General features: G+C 56.2%; 2 protein-coding genes across 6 annotated transcripts in view; both read right to left on the bottom strand.

Annotated features, from left to right (window-relative positions):
* Window positions 1-18,305, bottom strand: part of APOA1 (apolipoprotein A1) — a 113,438-nt gene that overhangs the window by 46,250 nt on the left and 48,883 nt on the right. Inside the window, exon 1 of one of the 2 annotated variants that reach the window (XM_068659023.1) lies at window positions 14,981-14,984. The exons of the other annotated variant lie outside the window; for it this stretch is intronic. The gene's annotated coding sequence lies outside the window, so the exon portion shown is untranslated. Of the gene's footprint in view, window positions 1-14,980; window positions 14,985-18,305 lie in introns of those variants that run through there. 2 annotated transcript variants of the gene reach the window in all.
* SIK3 (SIK family kinase 3) overlaps window positions 1-18,305 on the bottom strand; it is a 66,806-nt gene that overhangs the window by 41,766 nt on the left and 6,735 nt on the right. The window lies entirely within an intron of this gene.

Raw genomic sequence — 18,305 nt, 5'->3', positions numbered from 1 at the left:
GTCACGGCCATGTCCAGCGCGAGCTGGGGAGGCCGAGCACCTACTGGGAATGAACACAACTTATTGGAGAGTGTAAGAGGGAAAACACTGGGAAATAGTGGTCTGTGTGCACTGGAAGGAAGCCCTGAAAAAAGAGGACATTTCCTTTTTCTTCAGTGTGGTGACCAAAGGAAAAAGCTCGAGGCTGCAGCTGGACCTAACTCACCTTTCCTGCATCAGGGACTGTTCCAGAGAGAAACCACCTCTTCTAGCTCAGCTCAGTTGTTTCTACGCTGGCCGAAGTTAAAACTCAGGAAAAACCACGCGCTCATTGCATACGGTGACCTTGTGATCAATCTAACCAGTAACAGTTATAAAAGAATATTTATGCTGCTAATTGTTCCCATAAGTCAGCAATCGATCACCTCTGGGTAACGAGCCAACAGATGGCACTGACAAATTGACTGCGTTGAAAAAAAAATATACAGCTTTTTTTTTTTTTTTTAGGAAAAACATTTCCTAGAATTGTTCAGAGGAGTCCTGTTCCAAATTCCTCCTGGAAAGCCCTCAGACGTTCCCTAGATGTGCTGGGGATGAGCACGCCCACGTGGCTTGGTTCCTCTCTCACAGCCGGCCCTTCGTGGCACAGCGCACAGCAGGCAAAGCTGCCACCGAGCTGGGCTGAGGGCTAACAAACGGGCTCACACGAGGTGTAAGAAAGCCTGGGTGCTGCGGGACAGCAGCAGGCTCAGCAGGGCAGGCAGCCCAGGGCACGGCTCTTGCTGTGATGCCCAACTCCTGGTGCCAGCCCACAGCACCTCCCCAGGGCACTGGGCTCTGCAGACCCGCTAAGGCAGCAGGCACACACACAGAGCAAAAGGCATGCTGGCTGCCTGTAAAAACCCTTCACCAGCATGTGGATGCAAAGCTGTATCGAACAGAAGAACTCTGGGCTCCTGCAGGTGATGCCCCAGGTGAGGAGCAGGCTGTCAGCACAAGGCTGCTTGTATGGGGTCACTCGAAGTGACCTCTGGATATGCATTTGGGGCATTTTAGTCATAAGAAAGTGTCCAAAAAGAAAGAAAGATGCACTTCTAACTGCCAGTCTATGCAGCTTGACCCTAGCATGCTTGTGACCAAAGCACCAAAAGTTTCTCTTGACAGGCTCAGAGGCAAGAGGCGCCCACAGCTCGCAGTTAGCACCCAGCAGAACCAACCTCGTGGTGATGCTGCAGATAAAACGAGGCCATTTTGCAGCAAAACCGGTGGCTTTTGGAGGTGGCATAAACACAAACACTGGCAACTGAAAGCAGGAAGCTGTGGACCGAAACGCGCACTGAGAAGTTGCATTTGCTCAGGAAGGAAGCTATCACCTTGTCCACATCCCTCGTCAGCATCAATGCCGCCACTTGTCTGCGCAAGGTGAAGAAAACACCGACGGCGTTCTGCAAAAAGCCACCGTGCCCAAAGCCTCCAGGTCTGCTGCGCCCTTAATGCCCTGCTGCGACCTCTCCGTGTCCCGGGGGAGCAGGGCCGGGATGCCAATGCCCAGCACAAAACCAACATTCACGCCGACAGCTCGGTCTGGGAGCTGGGGACAGAACTGGGGACAGAACTGGGGACAGAACTGGGGACACCAGTAAGAACGACCCGTCTCAGCACATGCAGGTGTTCTGCAAACCCCAAGTGTTGCAGTTCCAAGCCCTGCAGCCTGTAACAGCAACCTTTCCAGATTTTTTCCCCCCTCCAAGCCCTGGGCAGATGCTCCATGTCCTGTCCCCAAACACCACTGGCCTCTCTTCCTCAGCTGCAGGAGAGGACCACGCTTGGTTGGCACTCTTTGGTACAAGAGAGGAAAATCCCCAGCTCCAAGGCTCACCTGGCGCCTGTGCCAGCGATCTGTGTTTGGCTCGGAAGCCCTTGGAGCTGCTCTGGTGCTTAACAGATGGCAGGCAGAACTTCGCCCAGGCAAAGCCAGGAATTAGAGCTGGTACGGGAAATTTCTTTTTTCTCCGAGCTGAGGAAGAAAACAAACCCTCCGCCCACCACCGCCAGCCCACACCCAAGGCCGGTATTACTACACGTGGGCACGTCCACGCGTCCAGCCGCAGGTGGCGGGCCTGGAAAACCCAACGCCTGCTTCCAGGGCTTAGCTCTGCTGCCTCGTTGGACTGTAAATGCTGGTTCTTGGACATTCTGCCTTAAAGCTTAGGCACGAGGAACCAGGGCTCAGGCAAGAGCTAAGTGAAGGCCCCCTGCCCACCCCTCCTTACCCCTGCTGCTGCCTGGGGCCGCCTGAGCTAACAGGAGCATTCTGCGGGAGGTGAGATCCCCAAAGCGGGGCACTCTGTAATCAATTTGCAGAGACGAAGCTGCAAACGAGGCCGCTACCTGGCCAAATCTAACCTAGGCTGCAGGTGCAGAACGCAGCCAGGCAGGTGATGGGCTTGCTGAAGAGGGGAGGGAGCCCTGAGCCACGCACAGCGCCAGGGCTCAGCCCTGACAGTCTGCAGAGCCACCTCTGCGGCTTCCACGCAAATTAAAAGCAATCTTGGCACTTCGTGCGCAGCCTGCACTTGTTAATTAGAACCAGTTTTTGCCTGAGCTTGGTTAAGCCAGCACAGAACCTGACGGAGGTATGCTCCAACTGATTTCAACCGGTTAACCTGTCGGACGCAGGGTGCAAAGGCAGATCCTGGTCAAGCAAGCACACCCGGGTCCGTGGGCAAGGCTCAGATCCTCTCATTGTGACACGCAGAGAGGAAGGCAGCATTTTGCAGGTTATCCCTGACTCCAGGGCCCCATTTCAGGCCGGTTCCTTACCCTTCCTTCTCCCCCTGACTACCCAGGCAGCTCGGAGAAGAGAAGGAGGTCTGGGAAAGGCCTGGGAAAAATCAGATGACAACACAGGATGTTCTTGTCTTTATCTGCTGCGTTTCCCACACATGTAGAGAAGTGCACATCGCTCTGCACGTAGGAGGGGAAACAAAAAGCAGCCTGCATGCGCTCAGCTCTGCACCTCAGCAGCGACGGAAAAAGCTGAGCATCTGAGGGGGAGAGCAGCAAGGACGTCACGGGGACACGGATCCTGCGGGAGGCCAGGTTGCCTGGAGACAGAGCGGGCAGGAATCGGAGGAAAAGCCAGCGCCGGGGAGAAAGTTGAAACGCCTTTCACAAGCAGAGCTCAGCCCCAGCACACAGCCACTGGCAGGAGGCACAGCAGGACCGGCAGCGTCCTCCAGCACCGCAGCCACCCGGAGCTGCTCTGAGGACTGTTTGTGACTGAAGGGCTCCTAATTCTGCCATTTGTATCGAACAAAGGTTTTAGCGATCTCAAACGTACATGATATTCCTCCTATTTCACACCCTGAAACAACCTGACGAAGCGTGGGTGCTGCACTACAGCTGGGCACCAGCCAGCTCTGTTCCAAAACTGCAGCAGGTGAGACCTGGCGCATTTGGGCTGGCCTCGGAGGGCTCCTCCAGGCCTCCCAGAGCTGTGCCGTTTGCCAAGGCAGCAGAGGGGAGGGAGGAGGCTCCGGTGAGCTCATTTACAGCATCTGAGCAGAGCCACCCGCACCCCCGGCAGGCTGTACAGCACCTTTCTGGCAACATCCAAACGAGCTCGCTGCTAGGAGCTGGCACCCCGGGACTCGCAGGAATTCCCCCCGAAGGAGCCAGCCTGGCACCGTGCTGAGGCCAAGCACCAGCTCGCAGCGCGTGCTGGCACAGCCTCCTTGCCTTAATTTGCCTCAGAATCTCCCTGAAAACCCCGGTGAAGGAACAGGAAAACAAAACCCGTAGGCAGCAGCGTGCCGCATCACCTAGGACTAAACCATGAACTTTTTCTTCTGGACCAGCCCCTTCCAGCAGCCAGGGTCAAGACCTGCTTGCAAGATCCCCCGTAATCACCGTGGTTCTTGCCTGCAGTCAGCAGAGCTGGAGGAAACCAGAGGCCTGTTACTCGCTGACGCTACGTTAGAGCACCGCTAGGCTCTCCGAGTTGCTTAGCAGCACAGTTTTGGAAATGTAGTCGCATGCAGGAAGAAATCTGTCACAGCAGGCTCCGCATCAAGCACGCCGTACGGCAGTGGCCACCGCTCCGCCTGCTGCGTCACCGAGCTGTGCCTGCTGCTCACGGAGCAGGACGCAGCCACCTGCCCTGCTTTTAGGGAAAGAGATGCCCCAAACGTCCACAGGGAGCCTCCACTTCCAGGATTTTAGGGACCGAGAGGGTGTTGGAGCAAGCAGGTTTTAAAAGTTACTGAGAATTACCCTGGGTCCCCGCTCAGCTCCACAGATCTCCAGCGAGAGGACAGCCCCAGCCCAGCTCGGAGGAGATCACACACTGAGCAGGGAGTCCCGCTGTGCAGCCATGAGTCTCCAACACCCAGCGAGGAGCTGGCTGCTTGTCCCTGCCAAGGGCAATGCGCACACACCACCAGGTCCCCGTGCAACATCAGGAGCTCTGCTCCCTGTGCACCATGAGCTGCAGCCAGGGCAAACAACCAGCACCGTACCGGAGCGCACAGCAGGGCATCACGCAGGCTCTTGATTCATTTCCTCAGGCTCCCTAAGGGTTAAAGCAGAGGACTGCTGGAAGATATTAAGCGCTGATGTCTTGGCTTCCCTTCTGCAAACAGCAACAGCCTCCCGAGGAATCTGTCACTCTGCATAACCACCATCCCTCAGCCTCGGCCCCGCCGCAGCCCGACGGCCGTGCACACCTCCGGGGAGGTGCCCGGGCACTGCTGCACTGTGTGGTACCACGGAGCTGCACCACGGGCACCGATACTCGCAGGGTAATAGCTCCCAGCTAGCTGAGCTGCAGGAGCACGGGGTGTCACGCTGGGATCACAAAGCTACCAGAGAAATCCTAAAGAGGCAGGCGAGGTGGCACAGGAGGCCGGGCAGTGGTTCAGTCCCGATGCCTTTGGGAACGCGGCATTCCGGGCTCAGACATCGTGCTCAGGGGTTTCCCCAAGGCATGTTAGGTCTTTTTTTTTTAAATAGCAAAGTGAATCTACCTGGGATTTCAGAACAAACCAAGAGCAACAGCTAAGGTTACAACGTGTGCTGGCAGAAAAGGGAATTACAACACGACGCTCCATCTTCACGACTGCCAGCCAGGAACAACGTGTGCAGAATGACTTCTGGGCACCTCTCACGAGGTCCCAGCTAGCTCTGCTCCCTGTAACCCGCCGTGTGCTCTGTGCCGAGGCACCCTGCAGCTCACTTCTCACACAGAGACCGCGCCAGGGCCAGGGCGAGCCGCCGGTCCCGAGCAGCTGCCAGCTTGTCCCAGGCAGCACAAACAAAGGCTGCTGAGCAAGCAGAAACCCTGCAGCACCAGCCCTGAGAACAGCCCGGCCCGATGCACAAACCACACGGCAGCCGTCAGCTATCAGCAAGCCACGGCTCTGCACCTGACCCTTGGCAGGTAAATATTGGAGAGGCACCGGGCACCATGCGGCAGCACGCCCGTAACCCAGAGCCCGGCTCCAAACCCTGCCGGGCTCCTCCGTACCCAGGTACGGGGCTCTGCAGGCTGGGTGAGAGATGCTGTGTGCAAATCAACACCTCTCCCTCATCCAGCACAGCTAACGTCCCACTAAAGGTGGTATCATTGCGTTTCTGTGTGATTCAAGGTGCCAGGTGTACACGTGCTCCTGGAGCAGGAGGGGACCGAGGCTTGGATGGGAGAGCGAAGGGCGCAGCAAAGCACACGCCGGGTCTGGGTGATGCATTCAGAAATTTTTAGAGGCTGCACTTGCAGCAGCAGCCGTTATAAGCCTGCTGTGATTAGATGGCAGTTTCTATGGGAACAAATAAGCAGTGGCCCTGTCACAAGGTGTCTTGTGAACTGCACTTTCTTACGGCTGAGCACCACACCTGCCATCTACCCTGTGCATCTGGAGAGCCCGGGCCCAGGACGGTGTTTGAAGTGCTGCGGGCAGTGCACGTGTGCATTTCTGAGGAAAACCCACAGTTCTGCGAGGCTCTGTGCCTGCCCTTGGGATCAGCCTGCTCTCAGCCAACCCAGTCAGGATCTGCTTCAATCCATGCAGCTTCTCCTTCCCATATCAGCGCCCATTCTGGGAGCAGCCCTCTCCTAGCCACGAGGTGCAGGCAGTGGTTAGAGGCAAGCAGGACGGGTGACCCTGGAGGGCTAACGGCAGCTCACTGCGTGCCTGCCAAACCTGGCTGCTTGGCTGGGCACTGGAAGAAGCAATCAACCAGTGGGGCATGGTTTTATCCTGCAGATGTCAAGGTTTATAACTTCCACAAGGAAACAGTAGAAAGCGATTTTCTTCTCAAAACCACTGCCTCTATTTACTATCTCTGCTCCTCAATTTAATTACAAATCGCTCAGTTCAGGGAGTGCTGAAATTATTGGTAAACAGGATCTGTTCCAGGCTCCCCCGGGCCTGAAAACAGTGGTGGCTGACCCGAGCCACCCCAGCCGCTCACACAGCACGTTTCCAAGTGCAGCGAGCAAAGGTTCCGCGGCATCACCACCCCTCACTCCGCAACTGTTATGAAACGAAGTGGAAATTTTTAGGAAGAGAAGCCAAAAGTGAAACTAAGGAATGCAGCCTTCAAGACGTTAACCCTCGACAACCAAGAAAAATAAACGCAGGCACCCGACAGCCCCTTTCTCGCCCTCACAGCCCCCCGGGAGCCAGCACCTGCCTGGCTGCGAGCGGTGCCGTGCCTGCAGCCTGCCCGTCCCGCAGCGCCTCGGGCAGCAGAGAGCACCCAGGGCTGCCTCGGTTCACCCAGTGCTTTCAGGGCAGTGGCTCCAGCAGGGGACAAGCCCACAGCTTGCTCTCCCAAACCTTTGGGGTTATTTCCCCTGCCAGCTCTGGTGATGCCCGAAGACAGCGCCTGCTTCTCGGAGCTTTCGGGACCTTGCCTCTGCCCTGGAAGTTTCAAGGACATTTTTCGGTGGGAACACGGAGATTAGCTGAAAAGTTAAGTTTGTTTAACCAGCGAGCTTGACAAAAGCTCCTTTCACAGCCACAGCTGCACAGACCACCTTTATAGAGTTACCTTCCTCTTGGTCTGGAGCTGAGTTACAGCCCAGAGAAGCGATTTCCAACAATAGTATCTGATTCCCTTATCACTACAAGTGGCTTAAACCCACAGATAAGGCGCCGAGGAGCTGAAAACATACTTCAAAGCCAAAACCTGGCACGGCAGTGGCCTCCTGGGGAAGCAGGGCACAGAAAGGTCTGTGCAGGAGGGCAGCCAGGCTGCAGCCCCCAGCAGCGAGAGGAGGCTGCGGCAGCTCAGGGGACTCCTCCCTGCCTGTGCCAGGCAGCAGAGGGAAGCATCTCCCTGGCACGGCGCTGCCACAGGCCCAGCTTCCTTGAGGACCTGTGTTGATATTTGGTCTTGAAGTAGAAAAGACCAAATTTTTTTTGGTCTTGAATGTTGTGGACTTATCGCACATGTCGCTCCATCCCAGCAAGCCAGCAGCTCCGGCTGGAGAAGAGCGAGAGGCCCGCAGCAGCGAGGGACTTCGGCCCCCAATGCCGCCACCCTCCCTGGCATGGCAAATAACCAGCACGACACCCAACCTCGGGAAGCTAAAAGAAGGGCCAAGCGAGTATTTTTAGAGCAGGGAGACACTGCTATTTTGAAAGCAGGCTGCGGAGCCGGAACCGCTCGCTGGAGCTGCTGCCTCGCCGCTGTAAATCCCGCTCCGAGGGAGTGAGGCAGCAGCCACTACACGAGCGTGGGCATTGCACAACTGGGCTTCCACAAGCACTCGGTGTGAAGAATAATGTTCTTAAAAGATTTAATTTCTAGGGAATGTTTAAATACTGCAGAGTAAACACTGAGTCAGAGACAGGCACTAAATACAGGTAAATGCAGCAGGGGCACGTGGAAGCAAAGCCGCAGCCTGGAATTTGCTCAATGCCTCTCCTTGTGCACGCGAAGCGCAGGGCCCTGCGGAGGACAAAGCCCCTTTTATACTCGCAGAAACTGCAAGAAAACAAAAAGCAAACAAATAAAGCCAATCTACAGATCCATTTGGGGGTCTTAAAACAAGCCTGCGATACACAGCTTCACGGCTGAATCTGCAGCAGTTGAGCTTTCTCCTGCGGCAGGACGGGCAGAGGGAAGGCATCCCAACTCAAGGCAACGCGGAGCACAGCAGCAGCACAGCAGGCAAGGTGGGCTGACAATCCCTGAGCGTGTCTAGGAAGTGTCTGGGCATCTTCGGGGAGATGAGCCAGTGTTTCTGCAAAGCAGGCAGTGCTCCCTTCCACGTGTGATATTCCAGCAATGGGGCAGTTTTCCCCTTTCACGTCATTTCCTATTGCTTACACACCATCAACAGCTCCAACTGGAGTCACGGCATCAGCATTCCTGCCTTCATACCTGTCCTTCTGAGCATCCCCTCAGGCAATAGGGGATGGACCCTAAATAGGACCCCAAAAGGCTCAGGCAATACAACCTGCAGAGCCTTGCTCCTTCCCCAGCCTGCCCCGTGCAGCTTTGTGCTGCTCCCCGTGCTCCTGCTCCTCAGGGGGCTCCCCATCACTTCCACCAGGAAATCAAGCGTGGGGCAGCAGCATTTTATTACAGGCAAAGTTTGCTTCTCTCTCATCGTGTTCAGCTCAGCATTAGGAAGAAAAACCAACAGCCCCTTCCAGTCAAATATTTGTAAGTCATCAACCCCTTGCTGGAACGCACAAGACCCACGCAGGCAGGGTGACTGCGTGTGCTCCCAGAGCTCAGAGGCAGACATTTCCCACAAATTCCCAACACATCCCACAGACAATGCTCATTTGCTGTTATCGAAGTGGCCTTCCTGAAGGGCAGCGCTAGGAAATCACCCTCGGTGTGACAATGCTGGTGCTAACCAGAAGCACCAAACTTCACCCTGCAGAACAACCCCTGCAGGTGATGGCATTTCACACTCACACACCCGAACTGCCATTTCAAACCAAACTTTAACCATGACAAGGCACAAAGGATAGCTAGAAGCTCGTATAACCTCCAGCTCCACAGCCACAGGCAGCTCATTCAGCAGGGCCATGGTGCCGGGTCCCCTACCTGCAGCCCCCGGAGCAAAGCGCAGGCAGCTCGGGGCCGGGGGGGCTGCGCCTCAGCAGCAGGGGAAGGGGGCTGCAGGAGGCTCTCTGCGAACTTGGCAGCCCATGTGGGAACTGATACAGCCAGGGTGGGCAAGCTGGAGCCGGGAGAACAGTTTTGGCTCCTAAACTGGAAGCCTGAAAAATTGGAAGTGGCACTCCATTTGTTTAAATTACCTTCTGAAACCATGCTCCATATGTGGGAATAAACAGGCGCTCTGGTAGCCCTAAACACAACCAGGAGTAAATTGGTCCAAGATGCACATCTGCATTCACCCAAGATTAGACAGACAGGCTGCCAAGTCAGGATTTGATTTTCCTTATAAGATTTTTCTGAAGGAACTGAGAATGGCAGCACGGCCGAGGCCTATATATGGAGCAGATCCCCGTGACCACGACCTCGCTCCAGCAGAGATCCCAGCCCGTCCTGCTGCCTCGTGCAAGCAGCGACCACCGCACGGAGCACAGCCTGCACGGCCCTCTCACAAGGGACTCGAACAGCCTATGTCGCTGCGGAGGTCAAGAGAAAAATGAAATTTCTCCCCAAGCAGCCGTCAGGAAGAGCCGTTTTTGGGGTTCAGTCTCACATTTACGCATCGTGCCCCCATGGACATCGTTCTGAGGGCAAGAGAAATGCAGCAAATGGCTTTTGCACTGCAGCTGTGAGGCAACAAAGTCTCCTGCAGCCCTCCTGCTACATGCCATCCCCCAAAAGATGTCCAGCCCTTCGCAGGACCCCAAGCAGGGGTCACTGCTATTGCTCTGGTGGGGCAGGGGTACAGAGGAGAGGTCCCAGCCACAGCCAGAAGATGTCTGCAGGTAAAATCTGTCCTAAGGGCAATTTCAGACAGCACAGCACACTGAGCAAAGGGGGTTTGGGGCATACAAGCTCTTTTTTATTGCCCAAATGATGCTATAAATTGAGCCTGGAGGGCAGCTATGCAGGTGCTGGGACAGGGCCAGGATCAGGCAGAGCCCTCCAACAACAAGCTGCTAGCTTTCCTTTGCACAAATTGGGGGATCTGCAGGCAGCTGACTGAGCTGGAGCTTGCCGACATCTTCGCTGGATAACGGCTCTTCCTATCTAGGTCAGTGCTGCTCGGGTCCCACATCCATCACTCTGACACTTAAAGCAGTTTTTCCGTGTTCCTGCACAAGAGCAAAGCAGAAGGAGATTAGGAGCACAGACAAGCTTTGCAGTGATTCTTTCACAAGCATCGCCAGGGTCCTGGCTCGTGGGCACAACCTCTGTGCTGGAGTGGGCCTCCTGCACCCCTATCAGGACCGGGCTTTGCACACCCTGCCTGGCCCTCCAGCCCTGCTGCTTGAGAGCACTTGTCCCACTTGTACTGTACTCGGAGGGGATTTAAGCTCAGAGCTCATACTGTACGGGTATCGAATGGCACGGCCAGTAAAACAAGCTGCTTGCCTTCTAAACCTGGAGTATCACAAGACCACTACAGAAATGTCAAGAGCAGCCGACTGCTGCTGGCTGGGACGCGAGCACCGAGCAGCGTGGGCAGCACTCGGGGTGTGTGTGCAGGGCCAGGCGCTGCCGGGCTCTCAGGTAACCCTTTGTTAAAGCACAGAGGGATCCACAGCCCTAAGAGAAATGGCTCCCCACCACCAGCACCCTCCACGCAGCTGCACAGAGCAGTGCAGAGGCGCCGTGCAGCTCCTGCTGAGCACACACTGAACACGTTGCACGGGAGCCCGACAAGAGCCACCCCAGCTCAGGGGCTATCGCGTTATGGATCCTTATGTAAGGCACCCTGACGTCAATCCGGGTCCCCTGACACACGGAGGGTGCAAGATGAGCGAGCCTGCAGGAATTGCAGATCCCATTTCCCATCTCCTCTGTTCTTTCATTTGTATGGTTTGCGATGACCTTGCTCTCCGGGGACAGCCGTTACTAGAAGCAGATAAATGAGATTTCTATTAACTTAAACTGTACCAGCAAGAAAATAAAGCCCCAATCCGGCGAGGCTGAGCACCGTTTTCTCTCTTTAAACGCAGAGGAGCAAAGGCTTATTGGCCAACTGCAGGGCTGGCAACACTACCAAAGTGGCCTTTGCTAGAGAGCCGATAACCCAGAGCTTGCATTTCAACTGCAGGATCTCTCCTTGGGAAGAGAAAGAGCCTCATGAGGGGCATTCAGCCTCCAAGGCAGCAAGTTGTTCCTCCCTGCGCCCAGTGCTCCCCTTACCCCTACCTTCCCCAACCCCAACAAACTTATTTCCACGCAGAGCAGTTCTCTCACCTCAACCCGAGGACCCTTCCCTGCCCCACACAACTCCGTGAGGGCTGGGGGGCAAGGGGCAGAGTCAGGCAGGGCTGGCACAGCCACAGGAGCTTACACGGTGCAGGAGAACCTTCGGGAGAGAAGGTGAGAGAAGCTGAGGAACCATCTTCAGCCACATTAGCCTGAATTCCTATCAAACAGGTACAAAACCAGACGGAGGTTTCTATTCCAGTAGCTATCGAGAATGCTTTAAATGCAACAGCTGCCCCTGGGGAAACGAGAACTTTTCCCTGGTTGTGAAATGTGGAAGAGTCTGCGAGAGTAACTCCCAGTGGCATCTGAGAGAGCTGCAGGGGCCGCGGGCAGGACGTGCACCTCCTCAAGGAACCACGAGCCCGCAGAGGGAAGCTCATTCCCATCAGCGGGGCTCTGCAAAAACGTGTTCCTTACAAGCCACAGCTTCGAGGATCTGGGAACGGGAAGGGGAACGTGGTGCCAAACAGCCACGGGGCTCGGAGGCCGGAGCACACCAAACCTGAGCGCGGAGCAGCCGGCCGCACCGCCCCGGCACACACCGGGAGCTGCAAGGGGACAGCTGCTGGGACAGCAGCTTGGCTTGGCAAGGCTCCGGGTTTAAAAATCATCTTAGGAAGAGTTAAAAGGGATTCGCACCCCACCACAGGTGAGTACAGCTCTGGGATTAGCATCAGGAGTGACGTGGCCCAGCAGCGTGTCACTGCACCAGGGATGACACCGTTACATGCCCAAGCAGCGGCCCTGCCGCACACACAACGCCTGGCGCAGACTGGGAAGCTCCAAATGGCCAAGGGGCACGGGATATTTGAACACCGCCTTGCTGAAGTTGTTTTCCAGCTGATGGTTCGGGATCAGCTCATCCACAGAGCACAGAAAAAACAGGAGCAAGGCACAGCCTGGAGTCATCCTCCTGTGGCCCCCCCAGGATACCCCAGTCACGTTCCCACCGCTGGTGCAGGGGCTCCAGCACCGGCAGCTTTAGGACAGAGCTCTGGCACAGCCCACAAAAGGCCGAAGAGCTGAGGGAAAAGCTGCAGAAGGAAAACCAAGAGGAGTGTGGTGATGGCAGAGCACCTGATGGGATTAAACCAAACGTCACCGCTCCTCGCCCTGGTCTCTCTGGCCACCCTTCTCTCCCCCAGCCTTCCTGGACTGGAGAACCCTTGGGAAGCCGGCTAGCTGAGGGTAAACAGCTCTGCTTGGTCCCTCTGGGGAAGAAAGAAAAAACATTTCCAACGTCACTTAAATGGAATGTGAGGGAACCGAGCGGACAAAGGGGGCAGCGCCACGCGCCGACCTGCCCGCCCGCCCCGCTGCGCTGGGGAAACGGCACAGCTCAGCCACAAAGTACGGGGTTGTGCTCAAGGGCCCGCTTGCTCCGAGGGTCTGAAGAGATATTTTGGTTGGTAGAAAACTTATGTTAATGAAATGAATCACTTGACAGGAATGTAGAGTCATCCCGATGAAATGGGAAACGTGGGGATTAAAGCGCTCGATCGACGCATCCAGCACCAAGGTTAGGGGAACGTTCCTCCCTGCATTACTCATCCCTGCCTCGGTTGCACAGCAGCACAGAGGTGTGGGGACAGGAGGATGAACGGCACCCATTGCTCCATCAGCCACAGCACAAAAACCAGGGGAGAGTCACAGAGAGCACGAAGTCAGACCCAAACTGCCCCGAGGGTCAGTGCAGGGCAGGCACCATGCAGGGGCTGGGACCTGGGGCTGGATTTGGGCTCCATCCCATCCTTCCTGCACCCACAGCCAGCACATCCCGGTGCTGAACTCGCAGGTCTCTTCACACGAAGGAACTCCCCATCTCAGAGGTGCAGTGTTTGCTGGAGCACTGCAGCTCTTGATCCAAGGAGCACAAATGAAGCGATGCAGGCCAGGCGGCAGCTCCCGAGCTCTGCGTTGCGCTCAGGCCTTCCCGAGCTTCTGCAGCACACTCAGGAAGAGCAGACACCCAGCGATGTTTATTCAGTGGCTGTTTAAGTAAATTACTAATTAACAAAGGGGCTTATGTAAAGGGGGTTACGTAAAGACTTTTAAAGTTACCCATTCCAGCTGGATTTTATGGGCCGACAACGTTTTATGCTCTCCGAAGTCCCAGCACATGAGCAGATCGCTGCCTCGGAGCCGGCTCTGCAGGGAGCCAGGCAGCGAGCTCACCCAAACAGGAGGCACGCTGGAGTCTCTCCCACGCCACACACCCTCCTAAAACCCCTCCTGGCCTGCGTTCATGCCCGCTGCAAAGTAACGCAACAAAGAGCAGATGGATAGATCCGAAGATATTCTGATTCACTACCGAACGCCAGCAGACACGGTGCTGTAATTAGCCTCGAGCGCAGGCACAAAATTTGTTTCTGAAAAGCCTTAGAGCCGACGGATTTGGTTATATAAAGCTCAGACCCTTCGCTTGTTGCATGAGCTGATGGCTTCTAGTGAAGCATCAGTGCCTTCAGAGAAGGTGCACCTCACCAAAACGCCTGCTGGTGTCCACCACCGTGGGCACGGCCCTGCCACAAAGCCCCTGCAGGAGCTCAGCCTCGACCCCAAGGGGTCCCGCTGTGCGCCCCGACCAGCCCAGGAGCTCACCGCGTTGCCCCGTGCTCCGCAGCCCCTGCAGGTTGCTGCCAAACGCTCTCTATCTTTTATCTAAGCAAAGTGCTGCAGGACCAGGCTTGTTTGGTGCACCACCACCCTCCCGGCTTCTGTTCCCGACGGCCAGCAGTCGGTTTCGTGCCCCTCTCCGGGGAGCAAGCGGCTTTTCTGTTTCCACCTTTCCCAACCCCGTGCCTGAGAAGTCAGGAGGCACCGTGTGTGCAAGCTGAGCATCGCCTTCTTGGTTCCTTTCTAGTAAATAGACAACAGGGTTCCCCCCCACCCCCAAGATAATGACAAACCTCTTGTGGTTTAAGGTTTACTGGAAGCCCTGCTTCCTACCCTGCTCGTTTTTCATACTCTCTCTCTCATTAAGCAATTTGAATACTGAAGTGGAGTCAGAAGTGAAAAGAAGTTTCTTAATCCCGAGATCTCCACACAACTGCTCCTTTGTCAGCTCGCGGCTCCCAACAGCTCTCTGCAGAAGCCCGGGCAGTTATCTAACCCTCAGTTATCTTTACAGCACTCATCTGAAGGGGATCAAACTAACAGCCCGCACTTGCCAAGGACTGGCAGAGCTCCTGCGGACACTGGCAGTGGGGTGTGTTAACGCACCCAGCTACTGGAACCCGGCTGCTTGCGGTCCCATTGAAGAACCCAGGTCCCCTTCCTAAAAACGCCAGGCAGAAGAAACAGCAGCAAAATGCAGTTAGCTCCCCCAGCCCGCCCAAATTACTGCTCAGCAGCTCCTGGGCTGCTCACGGGGCCGTGCTGTAGCTGTGCTGCATGCAGCAGTTCTCAACACCAAATACATAAACAGTCCCTGCAGCACAGATGGAAACCGATGCCTATCCCCTCCCAGGGGAGTTCCCTCATCACCAGGCTACAGAATCATGTTCCCTCTTGCTCTCCGCCTTTGATGATACCAATCTTACGTTCCTTCCTACACAGCACCCCCGTCCCGACATGAGCAGAGCATCCCCTCCCTCCTTAGCCCGTGGGGAGCCGTTCGGGCGCTCTCAGGAGATGGAGCCCTGGCTGCCCCAAGGAGGCTCGTCCCTGCTCCCAGCCTGAGCAGGGTTTCCCACCTCCCTTCCACTCGCCTCTGCTGACCTGGGGGCAGCCAGCGTCCCGCACACAGACCCCACGAGCACACCCATCTGCCCCTGCACGCATTTACTCTTCCCCTGGGAGCAGGGCGCTGAGGAAGGGGCTCGAGCTGCCCAAGAGCAGCAGGAATTCAGCTTTTCTCCCAATAGGCAAGCCACACAACTGCATTCTGCTTAGAGACCTGGGAAAGGAAAGTATTAAAAGGCAGCTTTAATCCTCTTTTCACCAATAAACAAATGAGAAAGAACAGGTTTATTGAGAAGCGCCGTCTTCTTTGTGAAGCTTTAAGATTTAAGCCAAAATGTGTGCAGTAGGATGAAGCTTTGTGTGCCTATAGCACCATCACTTAAAGCTCTCTGCAACACCAACACCTCACCCCCAACTCAGATCTGCATGGAACAGGCAGAGAGGTTCTGCTCCTGCCTCCCGAAGCTCTCTGCGCTTCCACCGCGTGTTTTTGGAGATCACGGACAGGCTGCAAAGCTTCAGCTCTTGTCCCTGCTGTCCCAGCACAGGTCAAGGCTCAGAAACACCACGAGTTCATCTTACTTCAATCAAGGAGAGGAACCTCAAGGGACCACTGTTCAGACTGAATTCCCAGCTACCTTTTCACCATTTCATCTCCTTTCCCCAAGCGGGGCGATTTGTAAGGTGTCCCAGCAGCAGAGGTGCAGGTGAGATGGGGCTGTGTGAAGCCAACAGCGGGTGAAGCACGGCTCCTTCCCTGCACGTGGCCCCGCTGGCACCTCGCCGCAGAAAGAGCCCATTGCCAGCCAGCTGCGGGAGGCTTCATCTGCATGACCTGAACATCCCTGCTCAGAAAGCTGCAGCCAGAAGGACACCGGTATGGAAAAAAGGAATGAGGCTTCTTGGAAGCCAGCGCTCACCATCCTGCTCCTCATCTGCGAGGCCAGAGAGGACCTTCCAGGAGCCTGGAAGCTGTGAGCGACTGATCATAGAAGAGAAACGAGCAGAGGGAGGCAAGGCCAAGGGGCACAAAGGGACTGCAGGGCTCTTCGGGTTCCTAACCCTCCTGGTACGGCTTTGCTAGCTGAACTGATTCCCCTGGCTTTGTTGCTGGGCTCATTGTATTTGGTCAAGTCAGCTCCTGCAGATCAATCACTGACAAGGTGACAGCTCTTCTCCCATTTGCAAAGCAAGTTTCTAATCCCGAGCAGCTCCACAAACTCCAGGAGCCTGTTAGAGCGGCTGACAAAATTTGAAGCATTCAGGTCTCCATGAAGTTTGGGGAAAGAGAGGTGACCGAGAGGGAAACCAGTACCCGCCGAATGACGCTCACTGAAGAAGCACCGGAACACCTCCACGCAGTTATCAGATCTCTCTGGCTGGTGGTTTTAAAAGACAAAGCCCATTACAAAGCAGCGCAGAGAACTGCCCCTGTCCGGCAGCCTCCTCCACAGCTGCTCCCACAGGACACGCTGCCACGGCTGCTTCCCCATCCTTCGTGCTGCCTGCAGCAAAGACCCTTGGCTGTTGTTCTTCCTGAAGTGAGGTCCCAGCCTCTACCCCTTGTGCAACGCCTCCTGCGATCCACCGGCAGCCCCGGACCCCCAGGAACCTCCTGAGGTGCGGAGGAAGGGAATGCAGGCAGGCAGGCTGACTCCACGGGCACCGGCGAGCATCCATCACCGAGGGAGTGACTCAAGGGCTGACTTGTGCCCACGCCAACAGCCCGGCCCGCCCTTACATCAGGCAGCTTCTCAGAAGTTACTCAAAAGCTGGCAGCTGGCTGCCTCCTAGAAAACCAACCGCTGACGTCTGAAGCCATCCTGGTGGTTGCTCGTGCTCACACTAACACCAGGAGACCTGGGGAGGAAGCTCTGCGCTGCTCCCAACTTCTGGTGCTCCGTGAGGCAGCAGCGAGCGCCTTGCTGGAGATCCCTGCAGCCAGCACCAAGCCTCCATCGGGAGCAGCCAGGACCTCGGCAGGACCTGATTTTGGGGCAGGCTGCAGCTCTCCTTCAGGCCTCCCGACAGCTGTGTGATCTTCCACCAGAACCTGACCCCGGGTTCTTGTGAGGGCCGGGAGGGAGCCGCGGAGGCACGTGGCTTAGGTGCCCGGCCCCGTGCCGTGTCTGCCGCCAAGGGGAGCACCGAGAGCCAGCAGCAAATGCAGAAGCCCAAGGACAGAGGGGCCCGAAACAAACACAACCCTTACCCAAAGCCAAAGCAGCGTCCTGCACCGCCTTCTGCCCAGCAGCAGAGCCGGGGAGCTGCTGGCTGGGTGACGACACCCAGAAGGGGAGCTTAGCACAGCAGCGGGCGGTGGATGGCCTCTCCACCAGGGCACGGTGGGGACACGGGTGAGAGGCCACGGCTCGACTGTTCAAGAAGGCAGAGCAGAGCTGGAGCACCAGAGCAGAGCTGGGGCACCGCTGCTTCTCCCCCAGGGGCTGCGGGGGGCTCCCAGGCCCTGCTCACAGCCCTGGGCAGCGCCAGCCGCGTGTTTCCCAGCGCTGCGCACGGCGTTTCTGGAGCGCGTTCAAGTCGATGTGGTTGACAGCTGCCTCCGACTCCGTATCAGGTGACTCACTGAAGTCACACATCATAAATTGTTCCTGCTCGAGCTAGGAATTAGCACTGCAGGTTTTTAAAGGCGGCTGAAGACAAAGCCAGGTAGGAGCGCTGCTAACAGCACATCTTGTGCAGCCGCCCGTACCCCGCTCTGCACAGAGGCAGCTGAAGCCAAAGGATCCAAACAAACACGTTGGGAACTAATTCGAGATCTCAAAACACCTTTAGCATGAAAAGACTCCTAACGAAAAAGAAAAAGCCATCTTAATTACTCTTTTAATTGAGAGATGATCTTCCTTCTCTAACAAACAACTGCGCATCCAGGCCCAGTTTTGCCACCACCAGCTCGGCTCCCAGCTGAGCCTCACGCTGATGGGCAAGGATCACACTCAGCCACCTCAGGCTGTCCAGAGAGCAGCTGCTGGTTCGGTTCCCAGGAAGGAAAGTACATCCCCCTGGCCCAAACTGCTTTCCCCCCAGCCTGATTGCCAGGACCAACATGCCAGGCATTGAAGTTTCAAGACCTCCATGTGGCAGAACAAAAGCGCTCGGCTGTTTACCTCGGCAGTGCGCACCTCGCTTTCACACAGCCTGCCTGGGTGCCTGTGCTGAGCGCCTCTTGTTTGGACAAGCACGTTTGCTTGGGTGACTATTTGAATTCTGACTCACTCAAACAAGCCGGGGCACCCTAC

Source organism: Anas acuta, chromosome 23, assembly GCF_963932015.1.
Source record: "Anas acuta chromosome 23, bAnaAcu1.1, whole genome shotgun sequence".
Lineage (NCBI taxonomy): Eukaryota > Metazoa > Chordata > Aves > Anseriformes > Anatidae > Anas > Anas acuta.
The sequence above is the reverse complement of the archived record's forward strand: the minus strand, read 5'-3'. Positions and strand labels throughout refer to the sequence as shown.